This window comes from Motacilla alba, chromosome 9 (genome assembly GCF_015832195.1).
Source record: "Motacilla alba alba isolate MOTALB_02 chromosome 9, Motacilla_alba_V1.0_pri, whole genome shotgun sequence".
Taxonomy (NCBI): Eukaryota; Metazoa; Chordata; class Aves; order Passeriformes; family Motacillidae; genus Motacilla; species Motacilla alba.
In genome coordinates this window covers 407,681-421,538 of record NC_052024.1, presented here as the reverse complement: position 1 = coordinate 421,538, position 13,858 = coordinate 407,681, and the positions used below count along the sequence as shown (strand labels likewise).

The following is a 13,858-nucleotide window of genomic DNA, read 5'->3' as shown; positions in this document are numbered from 1 at the left end:
CAAATAAACCAAGCCTCACTTAGAAAAGCAGCAGAGGACATCATGCTTTTCCTTCCCTTAGTCTGTAATTTGAATGCCAGTAGTTTTTGAGGTCCCTTCCATATTCAGTGGTCCCAGAAAACCTCAGGCTTGTCTCACTCAAATCTGTGTAATTGCAGCCACTCCTCAGATTTTGACTGGAGGTGACCAATGTAAGCAATGTGAGGGGAGTATTGGATGTGCTCTGCAAATCTGCTTGGACCAAGCTTTCAAAATTGCACCAAATCCCATCAAGAAGCTTCCCAGCTACAAGTCTGTCAGAACTGCTGTGATTTGGGCACATCCAGAGCAAACATGAGATCTACACTGACGTGGCTGTGGAATGTAGTAGGTACCTGTATTAAGTAAAATCTGTTCAGGGAGAGATCTTTTCCCCCAAACTCTGCAGGCCATTGGTTCTCTGGTAAACTCAGCACTTCCTATCCAAGTGTGACTGTCTCCTCCCAAGCTGGCACGATGCCCACAGCAATCAGACCATTGAAGGGCTTTGCATACCTTCAGTTGTGTTCCGGGTTCTTATTGTCACAATAAGAAATAAAGCCAGGCTTACAACAGACTCCAAAGTATTCCTGGGAAGGAAAATAAGCCAGTAATTACATTGTATTTTACTTTTTGGAGCACTCACTACTTTCCTCCTACTTATAATTATTGCAAGAAACTGGCAAAAGAAATATTTTACCTCAGTGCACATAGCAATGTTTTCTGTAAATTGTTTTTTTTCTGTTAATTATTTGCAATTCTTACAAAGGAAAGAAGAAGACTGGTGTGCCAAGGAAGTTGAGGAACCTCAGACAAAGTATAGGAGGTTCAAGAGAAAGTGTAGCACCCACTGTAACTTTCTTCTTCTTTTAAATAGGTATTAACCTCTCCATGATCCTTATTAAATTAGCCGAAGTTTAGAACTAATTTTGCAGCTCAAATTTAGATACCCTATTTGCTGATATTAGGAAATTTGATGTAATGCCTATTAGAATATAAACTAGCAACACTGTTAATTTGACCTTGGTTTTAATTAACCCAAGTGTGCTTTGACATCCCAGCCTCCCAGGGCATCACACAATCTAAAGGATACTGCTTAAAGCTGCTTGCCTTGCATTGCAACTCAGTGCAGATTTTGGAGCTGATCAGATATTTTTACCTTAAGGCCACATTGATCTGCTTTGCACAAAGTGAGCAGCAATTGCTTCGTGTACTGAAATCATAATGCTTTGTAAAGGCTAATTAATGATGGAACTTGTACAGGCATGTGCTTCTGTTTACTGTGCTTTTGTGAGAATAGCTGTCCTAAAACAATTTCAGAAATGGAAGATAAAAGATAAAAAAAGAAATGGAAATGATCTAATTGTTTCCTAGAATCTGGTACTGAGGTGGGTAAACTTCCCCATCCCTGTGAAAACCCATATTCCATAAATCCTCCTTCCTTCTGTGCTTGGAGTTACTTGCCTGAGATCCCTTGCTTAGAATGCATTTGCTAACGATAACTCATTAGTGGTGATTACCCTGTACTAATAACTCTTCACAGGCTTCTTGATTCTTGTTATCCTTTTAAACTCTAATCAATATAAAAGGTTCTCTGATCTTGTGGTAACTTTCATTTCTGCCCACCTCCTCTTTAAATGGAGTAATCATTGCACATGTTGCTTTTCTTTTCTATTTTTGAGCTGAGCCTCCTTGCAAATCACGGACTAATTTTGTGACTGGCACACTGTGCATGGTTTGAATTGTAAAGGGTTAGAGATTTAGAAGCGTGTGTTTGGACTCCTTGGGCATTAGAAACACAAAAAGAGAATGGGAGAAGAAACTTGAATAACTGAGACTTGAGGAACTAAAGTTTGTGTATTTTAAGTAAACGTTAAGCTGTAAACATAAATTGTAGACCTGTAAATATTAGTGTCCAAAATAAAACCCAGGCAATTTCAAGGTAATAGGACTTAACTGTGACCTGTTCCCTGGTAGAGCAGGGGACTAAAACTCCTCGGTAGCAGGGGAGTACATTTGCACTTTAACTTCCCAGTTTGGCTCTGCTTGGTTTTGTTCCATCTGGGACTGAATTTGGCAGATTTAGGCCAGCACTTTGAGACTTCAGTGCTTTGAAATCCAAACCATCTCCTTTTGGTGGATTACTGCTGCCTGGGGAAATCAGGGCTGCAGAAGGTGAGCGCGGACCCTCTGCACCAAGTGGGATTAACTAAAAAAACACTTGAGGAACAGAAAGAGGCCTTTGAACAAGGACTTACTCAAAGCAGATGCAGCTTCAGGTGGAGCTGCTGCTCAGGAGTAAACTCGTGCCAAGCATTGAAGCAGTAATAGCAGCTTTGCAGAATGTTTCTAACGTGATTGCCATTGCCAGGCAAAGTTTCACAGGAGACAGAATCTTCCAGTGGTTGCTTTTTCTCTGGATGGTTGCAGGGTATGCAAAGGCCAACAGCCTTCATTTGATGAGGGTGGGATACCTCCCAGCTGCCTGGTGTCTTGGGGGAAAAGGCTCGTTACTTGGCTGGGTAGGAATTTCCCCCCTTGTTTCTCCTTCTTACCATCTTCCCTTCAGTGACACTCTAAAAAGTGAGAGGTGGTTGAGAATAGGTTGTTTGTGATTTACATTTGTTCTACCTGTTTCTTCCTGTGCCACGTGACTCAAATTTTTCTGTATTTCTTAGCTTCATTTGCTGGTTTGGGATTACAGTTGGGGATGAGGTTAATTAATAAGGAGAGGTGATGATGCTCTTTTAGAAAACAAAGGTATTTGACAGCCTTAATGTGCTTCATTGATCAGGGCACTCAGAATGATCAAATAAATTAGTTTTCTTCCCCGAGTAGAATGACTGGGGGTAGTGCAGAAGAAAGAGGAGGACTGACAAGTACGAATCTACTGTTCTGCATGTGTATCCTTCTATTTTCAGGAAGAAGGATCTTCCCTGAAATACTTGGGGTTTTAAACTTTTTTGGCATAGCATTACGTACCCATCTTCTCTGAGACTGCAGAATCACCCTGTAAACGTTCTGGAATTTTTGCAGAGTTACCATCTGGATCCTTGCTGATGCTTCGCTTGTTGCTGGTATTTTGGTTACTATGATGTTCCTGCCCTGATCAGTGGAGGGACAGCTCATGCATCTCGTGTTCCGTGTGACTGCTGCTCCCCACCCCTGCCTGTGAGCAGTGGGATGTGATTCCTGCATTCTGCTGCCAGAGGAAGCTGGGCTGAGTTTGGAGAAATCTGTGAGGGAGCTCAGTGAGAGCCATGTTGCCAGCTGCAGTGGTGGTGAAGACTGCTGGCAGTCATCATCAAGACAGAACTGATTAAAAATGAACAACTCCTCCTGTTGTTGTACCAGTGGTGTTTTCAGGGTGTAATTTTGAAATGTTCGAACTTGCCAGTTTGGATCAAAAAGCTTAAGCTTTCTACTAAAAGCTTTTAGTTGGGCTTTGTAGGCATCCTTGTAGCACGCCCCAGGATAAAAACCTGCTAATGTAGCTCTGTGTTGTTCTCTTTGAACTTCCTGCATGGATTAACTGTAGCAAAGAGTAAATAATTTACAGATAATTGTGAACATAAAGAAGTTTTAAAAACTATTTGAATATGCTATTTTATACTGGTAGAGTACAGTCTGGTGAGAAATGATGTGCGGAGAGAGGATGAACACTTGCTCATGGTTCTTCAGTGGTGCAGTTGACTCATCTGTACAGTTCTGCAATGGCCAGTGCTGCTCCTTGTGCCTCACACAGAGCACATCAAGTTACTTTTCCTGACAAAGTAAGGCTCATATACTGGTAAAACTGATACAGGGATGGAGAGATTTGCATTTTCTTGCGTTACCAAAAGGTGAATAATCCAATTTAAGACAATCTTTGCTTTACTTCATTAAATACTTAATTTCTTGTTGAACCAATTGTTATTTCTGCTGTAATTTTTGTTTCTTTGGAAAAGGCTAAGAAGAAGTCTTGAAGGCGTATGAAGGGTTTGTTCTCTTGGCATAGTGGAAACGGGAGCGTGAGTGGTGATGTGGAATCTGCTGCTCTGTAGACTCTCAGTCTCTGTTGCATTTGCAGAAATAGCAGGCTCAGATTTTTGTATTCCTCTGTGATTTCACTTGTTGCAAGCTGAACTACAACACACTTTAGAAAGATGATTTAATATAGCAAAAACCACATGCAATTCTTTCCTTTCCCAGTTATTAATCATTTATGTATCTATAAAAGTGGCAGGTTTGCCCTTGGGTTTTGGTCATAGGTCATTATGATTTGCAATCCAGTATAGATTCTGTTGTGGCTTGATACAGGGCAGAAAAAGAGAGCCTGAGGTATGAATAAATCATTCAGCCCGCTGTGGTAATGCACAGCAGTTTGTGTCACCATTGCTCTGAAAGGCCAACAGTCTGACTCGCCAGAAGCAGAAAGTTTTAAAGAATACAGCTTCCCTGCGTTTTGGTCTGTAAAATGTAGCAATGATGATTAAATGTCTGAAAGTTCTTTTTAAAGATAATGAGAGTCTGAAGGTTGGGGAGCCTTTCAGTAGTGGTTCAGCACATACAAATCATCAGCCTTTCAGATCATCAGTGAAACCAGGAGCTCATCAGCAAACTGGACATTTCCTCTGATCAGCTTGACAGAGGCTGTATCTAAAATGTCAAGATTGCTGTTGTGTCTACTTTAAAGAAAAAAAGTATGCTCGGAAAAAACCACTATCTTATTTATCAGATAGCAAGGAGATACCAGAGAGTTTTCAGAGTGGCACTGATACCTTTATGCTGTCTGTTGATACTGCTGAAACTAAGGTGCTCATTGGACTTGCTCACTGGAATTAGTTTTGGAAAAAACCCTGGGTTGTAAACTACATTTCCCTGGGTTTTGCTTAGGCCAGGTTCTGTTTTAATTAACCTATGCACATTTTCAAAACTCAAGCTATAATGCCTCCAGAGCAGAAACTTAGTGTTTCAGACTTGGAGCTTTCAAAGTTGTTTGAAGCAGTGTGGAAGCATCTTTTGTGATATTTTTCCATTCTCTCCAATATTCAGTTTCTGATCTTATTATTCGGTAAAATGCATGGGAAATATGATTAGTTTTAGTTCAAATACAAAGAAGTAGGTCATGAGCAGACTGTGAAATGTGGATAAAATCCTTTAAATTAAATTGTTTTATTGAAGAAAATTATCTCAGTGCCTCTATGATGGAAAGGCTGAACATGAAAGAGATGTTTACTAAAAAATGTATTGATAGCAGTTTAGTATTGTGGTAATGAAAATTATTTCAGTATATTCTGCATTGGCTATTGAAATCACAGTGTTATTTTTATTTACACGACAAAACTGATATAAGACAGACCTGTATCCTGAAATCCTTGAAATTACATCTGCTTTAAAATTAGATAACTTTTTTGTTAATCCGCATCCTATCATTTAATTCCAATTAATATCTTTTGCTCTAGATCTTGTCCTTAAAAAGAGGAAAACAAACTGTATAGGCAAAATTATCCATTTCCTATATCCCAAAGTCTTACCTTGATAAGGTCAGAGGGTAAACCCTTTATCCTCCTGTATCAGCTCTTGTGGAGTGTGCTCACCTGGCTGTTCAGGGTGCTGTGGGGAGGGCTGATACCCGCTGCACATTGGGCAGTTCAGTTTAGCAGAAGAGGACATTGCTGCTGTTTGATAAAGGGGGGATCAAAAGCCATTTACATGAGGGACGGGGAATGGTGTTGTGCACAGTTGGTAGAGGAAACAGCAATGTATCACTGGGTACAGCTCATCCTGCCTGATGGAGTTCGGACCCTGTGAGTCAGGCTTAGACTTCTTCCAGTGGGCACACACAGAGCCTTGGCTGAGCTGTGACTTCTGCTAGGGCTCCAAAGACCATGCAAAGTAAGGGAAGATAATTCCAGCTGAGGCTGGAGCACAGAGTGTCTGGAGCAGATGTCACACCCGCAGCCTGCTGTGCCGAGCTGCTGCTCACCCAGGCTGTGTCCAAGTGTCATCTCAGACACAAGAACAGGCAGCCCTGAATTCACCCCCAGCTCAGTCCTGAGAGCCCCACTCTGACAGAACTGCTGTCCGTTCCTGACTCACATGGCTCTTGAATCTGTATTTACCAGTGTTGACTTTTCATGGGTACACTTGTCACATTTTTTTCCATGTTTAAAATAGCACAGTAAAGCTTACTTTATTTTTTTAATATAATAGGAAGATTAAAAGGTCTGGCCTTGTTATCATTTCTGTGATTCTGTGCAAAAAATGGCTTTTTCAGTGGGGAATAGCAGGACTATGAGATAAAATTCAGTTTTTATCATCTTTTCTGTATCTGGTTCAATAGTGACCTGATCACTGGGAAACCCTCTATTGCACCTATGTGAGACACTGAGATTCTGTTGTCTGTTAAAATTATGGTTTGGGTTGCCATTAATAGCATTTTTCAGGGAATTTTGATTTTTTAAAATTACAATTTACAGTCAAGTAGTTTTTTCATTCGTGATAGTAAAATTCTTCTGCAGCTGATTCTGAGAAACATATTATTTCTAAGTTATCTTTTTTGTTCTACTGAATGATGAAAGCCGTTACAATGTCCTTTTATCTATGTTGAGTTTAATATATAGAAAAAATAATGCTTAAAAATAAAAAGTGGGAGACTGAAATAATTAGGTGTATCTTTATTGGAAGTTACAGTTGTACCTGAGTATTTGCTGCCTGTGCTAGCTGTGGTATTAAAATTATGACTTTTTCTGCAGTCTTGATTGAATTAGGAAAGATCAAATGCCTGGAACATCCCAGTGCTGTACTCTGCAAGAACTGAGTAAAGAGGCTGTTTGAGGGAAGCCTGTCTGTCTGTCTGTCTGCAAACCTTTTTGTGCTGTGAGGCAGCATCCTGCTGGATCGAAATATGCTATTTGTATTGGGGCAGAGTGCTGTGACCCTCATAATTTAAGCTGTGCTTGGACTCGATGATCTTAAAGGTCTCTTCCAACCTAGAAATTTTGTGTGATTCTGTGTGTGATCCTGAGAGGTGAGATGTGGCCTTGGAGGTGAACAGGCAGGAAACGTGAGGTTGGATGGGATACAGGGGTGGGCTGGCAGAAAGCTGTGCTGCTATTGCTGAGGGGGATGGGGATGACTGAGAGCTGCTGAACAGGTTCCTGGACAGCAGAAAATGTGTCTGAGGGGTTGTGCCTATTTTGGGATCATGATCAGTGCACATTTAAAGTGAATTTTGTTTGTCCTTATCCCAAGTCCTGCTCGAGGTGGTTTCTGTTTTCTCTAGACAGAGAAAACAGAAGGCCTAGATCAGCTACAAGTGTAGCTGATCCAAACAGCTTTGTTCTCCTCCTCCTTGGCTCACTTTGTTACCTTACACCTGCCCACTGACTTTGGTACTGGCCCAGACTTCTCAGCTGTTTGATTTGTCTTTTCCTGCTGGGCTCTTTGGAGGTCCTCTGGGTGTGAGCGTGTGCTGCCAAAACTGATAGTGAATGAATATGTGTGATTATTGTAACTTTCCTCTATGAGCTTTTTTCCCAGACTGAGCTGACTGCTCAGAGGGCATGAAAATAGCCATTATGTAAAATAAATACATTTCTAACAAAAATTATGCTGAAATTCCCTGTCCTGTGAAAAATCACTAATACAGTAGTTAGTGAATCGTATGCAGAGCAGTGGTCTCTAAGCAGTTATGGGATTTTCATTATGAATATCATTACTACTGTTCATTTCTAAGTTCAGCACTATTGAGGGAACAAGCAATTACCCACTACTCAAAGAATTCTGTCTTGAGCTTCCCTAAGTACATTTTGTAAAGTGATTGAAACACCTCAGTATTGGGAATCTTGTGTCTCTGTCACAGCAGTCTATGTAATATATATGTGCACGTAGAGAGACATACAGAGTTACATTTTTAATCTATTACTATAAATATTTTATTTAATGTGTGTGAGGGGAATTTGCTATTCATAAACTAAGACCTTGCTAACTGGGATTAGGCCTACTGCAGACAAATGTGTCTTTGTGTCATTCCAACAGTTCTTGATGATCTTACCTGTGTGATTTCTTGCTCTACCTATTTTTCATCTCACTTCTCTCATCTTTATAAAAGGGATTTTCAGTCTGCATCACAAGATGCTTTGTATCATGTGGCTTAGTGATGAAATGTTGGGGGAAAGCACAGCCGCTGAGTTCTGCCAATTCTTGTGAGTTAGCAGAATGATTACCCGAGCTATTGGATTCCTGTGATTGATCTTGTCACACTAAAGTGTTACTGGCATTGGCTTGATTATAGCCTAATATCTGTCTGTATAAAATGTTCTACATATAGAATAGCTTTAAAATGCCAACAGAAATGCCATTATTGGTAGTAATTCTCTGCATTAATGCAGAGCATAAAAAATTGCTTTTTGTGAGTGTATTGTCCCACAGAGAATTCTTACATACTTTCCATCGTGTTCTCTTCAGGATCTAATTTTCTTATGGCCTTGGAGTTTCACCATGATACAAATGCTGAATTTATATTTGCATCATCCCTCTGATAAGAAGAAAGATTTTCTGACATGTAGATTCAAATCTGAGAGGGTGATTAGAGTGTCAGTCTGAAGGGTCAAGAAAAAAGAGCGCCAGAGACTGGCGTCAGAATGCGGTTTGAATCCGAGCATGGGATGTTTCTGAGAAAAAGAGGTGCTTTGGCATTACTTGAAAGACATGGATGCTGTTAGGAGTTTGTTGACCCACAGAAGGAAGATTAAACTCTGATGTGCTGTGTAGCAGTCCTTGACCAGGAGGAGAAAGCTCCCTGCTGTGGTCAGCTCTCAACAGTGCCAGTTCCTTGCCTCATTCTTCACCTGCGGATGGGAGTGCCTGGACTTCTTAACTGTTGATACATTTACAAACCTTGCAGAATTGCTGTGCCACTGATCAGACAGCAAACGCTACCTTAAATTCATAATGACATAAAGGCTGGTCAGGTGACTGGTGGGGTTTTGTCTGGCATCTCACAGATTTATTGTTAAATTAATTAGGTGTTTCTGAAAAGCACTAATTTTTGAACAGGTTTTGGTGTTTTGTGTTGTTAAGATGTTTTTGAGAAACACAGCTCTTTGTTCTAGCCAGATGAAATCTACTCTTTATTTCGTTATACCAATAGAATACACTGTGATCCACAGACTATCCTGATACAGACAGCACTGCCTTATCAGAAAACTTGTATTGTCCTTCCCTGCGGCTGCATTTGATAACTGTCTCCACTGGTACTGACAAAACTCTCAGGAGAAAAAACAAAATAAAGGAAAAGGAAAAACTAGTTCATACTAGGTGCAAGCATATTGAATTCCCCGTGAAAGAGGAGAACTCTGTGGGAGTGATGAGCACCAAGTGCCCCTTTCTGAAAAGGTGGATGTGTGTCCTCTGGGGCTGTGTGCACTATCAGTATGATTCACCTTTCTTCACTGGAAATTGAAAGTCTGCATCTGACTGGCTGTGCTTGAACTTAGGGCATTTTAATAGACCCAGGTGCTTTGCATTTAAAATGGATCTGCTGTGCTGCCCGACGCGGGCTGGATTCCGTTCCTCCAGACAGGCGAATTCTGGGCAGCAGGAGTTTGAACCCACATTCTGTCTTGCAAGACTCAGATCAGCTCTTTTTTCCTTCTGCTTTCTTTTCTTGTTAGCCAGCAAAAGCTTGAATCATCCCTTTCTGTCCTTATCTGCCCTGCAAGAGAGCAGTTGGGAAGATGACTCTGTGCTTCTAAACCGGTTTCTCATTCAAAGGGACCTAATAGTGGACAGATGGCCAAACCCTGGAAAATAGGAAATGACAGCAAGGAGAAAATTCCCTCTGCCAAATATCTCTGCAGCTCGTTGGGTGAAGGGAGCAACGGGGAATATTCTATTCCCATCTCTTAACGTGAATGAATCTGGCAGAATTTCATTTTGTTTGGGTCAGGTTCTCTGCTCAGTGTAAGATTTGGAGCATTATCTTCTTTATCTCTTTCATCTCTTGGATTGCTTAGGCAGGCATTTTGATGAAAATGTGCCCTAGGTGTTGAGTGGCTGCAGCCACATGAAGGAGAAGTAACAGATGGGGCCATTTGAGTGAAATCCATCTGCTATGATAAGATTCCTAAGGGCAGCCTTTGAAGGCTTGTTGGAAGCACCCGAGCAGTCCAGAATTCCAGGGGGTTAATGCCTGCACCATTTTCTTGTTAATTCATTTGAGATTTTAAAAACTTCAGAAAGGAAATACTCTCAGATGAAACTCTAGCAACTCTGTGAGGGTGACATATCCCTGCTATTTTGTGACTTGAACCACCCAGCAGCGTTTCTTGGGACGGACTTTTTCTCATTTTCCAAGAGAAGCATTTCAAAATGTACTGTTTTAAAACAGCCCAAAGCTTCACATTTATAAAAATTTGCGAAAAATATTTGTTGCAATTTTCATTCATGAACAACTCTGATATCATGTGAGATCATTATGCATGCACTTGATTTGGATGTCATTTTGAGATATGCTCATGAGATTAACAGAGATGGTTTTTCCCCTATTTTTTCTATAATTGAAAGAGAGAGAGGGAAGGATGGGAAAAAGAGACTTGCATCACAACTGGGAAACCAAACTTCCACACAAGTTAAAGGTGAGGATGCACTACTGCAGTATGTTAAAGTGTTTAATACCTCGTGCCTCTACAGTGCTGAACACCTTGGCTCAAGTGAAACACGCAGTTGGTGCTGCTTCTTCCATATCCCTGTCCTGGTTTTGCTTGAAGTTTAAATGGAAAGAAATCTCCAGAACTTAATCATTTGAATATTGATGTGTCATTGTCTAGGTTCAAGCATTTCTGTCTTTGTTTTGATCACAGACGATTGATACCTACAAGCAGAACAACTTGTTTCGTAGTGTGATGATGAATGAAGTCTTGGAGCCAAATGAACTTTCTTGTTGTGGTTTGTCTGGTGTTTTGATAGTTTATCTATGTCGATGAAACTGGTGGAAAAATGGGTGACTGGGATGTGAAGATAATGCCAGATCGTTGCGGAAATGACAATAAGAATTTATTTGGGACTTGTGCAGATCCACAGCAGGAGTTTACCTGCACCTGCCTTATGGAAGGAGAGCAATGCAATCCTTGCATAAGAAATTCTCCTCAAAGTATTTAGCAATGAAAGTAACATAAAGTGAGCTGGCTAAAGAGCTATAACTTCACTTGCAGTTACTCATTACTTTGTGGTAAATCTTAATTTGGCTCTATAAGAAATATTTTTTCATTTTAGTGTATTCATTTAGGAAAAGCAAGGAGTTACTTAATATGCAGTTTCCATATATTGAAACATTCTTTGCATTCCTCTTTGTTCCTTCAAGACTTGAAGTGTGTTTCAGCATAATCAGCCTCCCAGTGGATTTTAGCATGAAAACAAATCTCACTTTAATTTCACAAACTTCAGTTTACCAAGCAGCGCAAGGAAATTAAATTACCTGTTTGCAAACACAGCCTCCTTTCTTAGGAAACATTTTTACTATCACTTGCAATTTTCATGGAGCTCTTTCCATTGTGGGTTTTTAACTGTTGTGGTTGCGCCATTAATCAAGAGAACAGGCAGGGGAGCAATAACTCAGATGGGTTTTCTGCTTTGGGACTCTGTGGTGTATTGTGGGCTCAAGGAAAGGTGGGGATGCTGTCAAACCCGAGCTCAGTCACTGTAGGGTACATCTGCCAGAGTGTAGTGGTGACAGTGGGGGAGCTAGCAGGTTGATTTATACGTTGTTGTGGGCCTAGAAAACCATATTATCTCTATCTGTCATGTGCTTAAATAATTTCATATGTATTTTGGGTTTGAATATTCAGAATTTTGAATGCCTTGTTTCTCAGATCATGACCCTTAAGCTGCTTTTGTGTTATGCCAGTGGTAGGCACAATACCTTATAGCTTTTTAGCACCTTTCAGGCACTGATGAAAACAAAGTTTTAATGAAACTGCTCACCCTTTCAAAGCTACCCCTTTACTGTAGAAACAAATTATCCTTTAGAAGGATATCGGAGAAGGTGATAATTTTTTCAGCACAGGATGCTTTATCAGAAACACTGATTTATTGACTGTGAAATTTCACAGGAATATATGCCAGCCTTGATGAGCCTTTTGTGGAGTATTTCCTCAGGTCTCTGATGAAAGTGATAACTTGAAAGAGAAATCCCCTAGAGAAACCCAGAGACTAGAGATTAATATATTAGCCTCATATGTGGGATCTGGAGCCTCATGTGACTTGTTCCTTTCCCAGCTGATTATTTTGGAGCTGCCTTCATGCTAAAACTGTCTGCCTGGTGTCATCTGCCCTGTTGTCTTGTTTTCTGGTTTTGTTTGGTGGTTCTTTGGGGATTTTTTTTTTGTTGTTGTTGTTGTTTTTTAACAAAGCTTGAAATGCTTTGGTTTTCTAGTGATTAAAATAGAAGATTTTTTAAAAAATCTTTTCCTTAACCTGTTAACTATTTCTTTGCCATCTTTATATGGCTCTTGTATCATGTGCTGCCTGGATTGTCCCCCTGCCACCCCAGGGAAGGGGCTTGTCTGACACTCCAATCTCCTCACAAGAAACAACCAAACAAGGATGCAAATGAGTCTTCATGGTAAACATGAAGCATGGGAAGCAGTGCCTCAAACATGAGGGGAGTAAATCTCTCTCCCTTCAGATTAAGTGCTTCTCTGAATGACAGTTCTTTATAGATTTTTCATTGGGATGATGTACAGCATCCATTATTTTGAAGTACTGCTCTTAGATACAGGTAATCCCACAGCACTGGATATTTGTGACTTTGGCATGTAGGCATTAAGTCTTAGCAAAATGAACCCAGGCACAGAATTTTATGGGCTGTAGAGGTGTCTGGGAAGGCAAATTACATCTCAGCCAGGCTGAGAAAGGGCATCATAGTTGATATTTTATAGAAGATTATTTGTTTACAGTAAAGGAGTGGGGGTTGGAGAGGGAGGTGTTCCCCTCTGACTGATCAACCAAAGGCATTTTCATTAAATGCAGTTCCTGCAGGTAGGTGCATGTACAAGGTATTTATGAGGTGTGGGAGTCTGCAACTACAGACTTGGATCTCTGGCTCCTTTGACTAAAAACATCTCTTGCATGAAGTTAGTTATGAAATTGTAACTGACCAAGTTTATTATTACCTCACACTAATACACGGGGTGTACACTGAAATTAGGACTTCTAGAATCACTTGTGGTTCTCTATTCTGGAGCTTACTCGTAACTGTAAAGTAGATCCATTTTTTCATTCTTTCTTTTTAAAGGAAGAAGAGAATCATGTCAGCAGCCTTCAGCAGGGTGCTGAAGTAGGACTGCAAGAAGGTGAAGATTTCTGTGTTTGTGTCAGTGCAGTGTCAGTGGTCCAGGCTGGGGTGTGCAAAGGGGGCACTGGGGCCCCTGTGGCACAGAGTCTACAGCCAGGGTGAGCTTAAACAGCTCCAGGCTGTAGCAATCTGCTATTGCCAGACTGAATATAAATGGGGCCTCAGGGTAGGGGAAAGGCCACAACAGACACCCTCAAGAAATAATTCTCTGTGTTTGTATCAGGAGGAAAGCTTGAAAAAGTTTTTTGTTGTGAACAAGTGCTTCCTGCCTCTGCATTTCGTTCATGTACTGTCCTCATTTTGCTGTGTAACAATGCTGGACTGGTTTTGAAATTTTTTCTGCCCAGCTTTGTTTAGTATCCATTTTTCTTGAACTATCTAGTCTGTGTTTCCCAAATTCCATACATAAAATTGAGCTGTGTGTTTTCAAAGTCCTGTGGGTAAAAAATAATGCTTTTTCTCTCAGTCTTCTATTTTTTTTTTAAATGAAGAATTATTTTG

The 13,858-nt window shown here is 40.5% G+C and overlaps 1 protein-coding gene across 1 annotated transcript in view; it reads left to right on the top strand.

The window, feature by feature from the left end:
* CLSTN2 (calsyntenin 2) overlaps positions 1-13,858 on the top strand; it is a 322,820-nt gene that overhangs the window by 94,256 nt on the left and 214,706 nt on the right. The window lies entirely within an intron of this gene.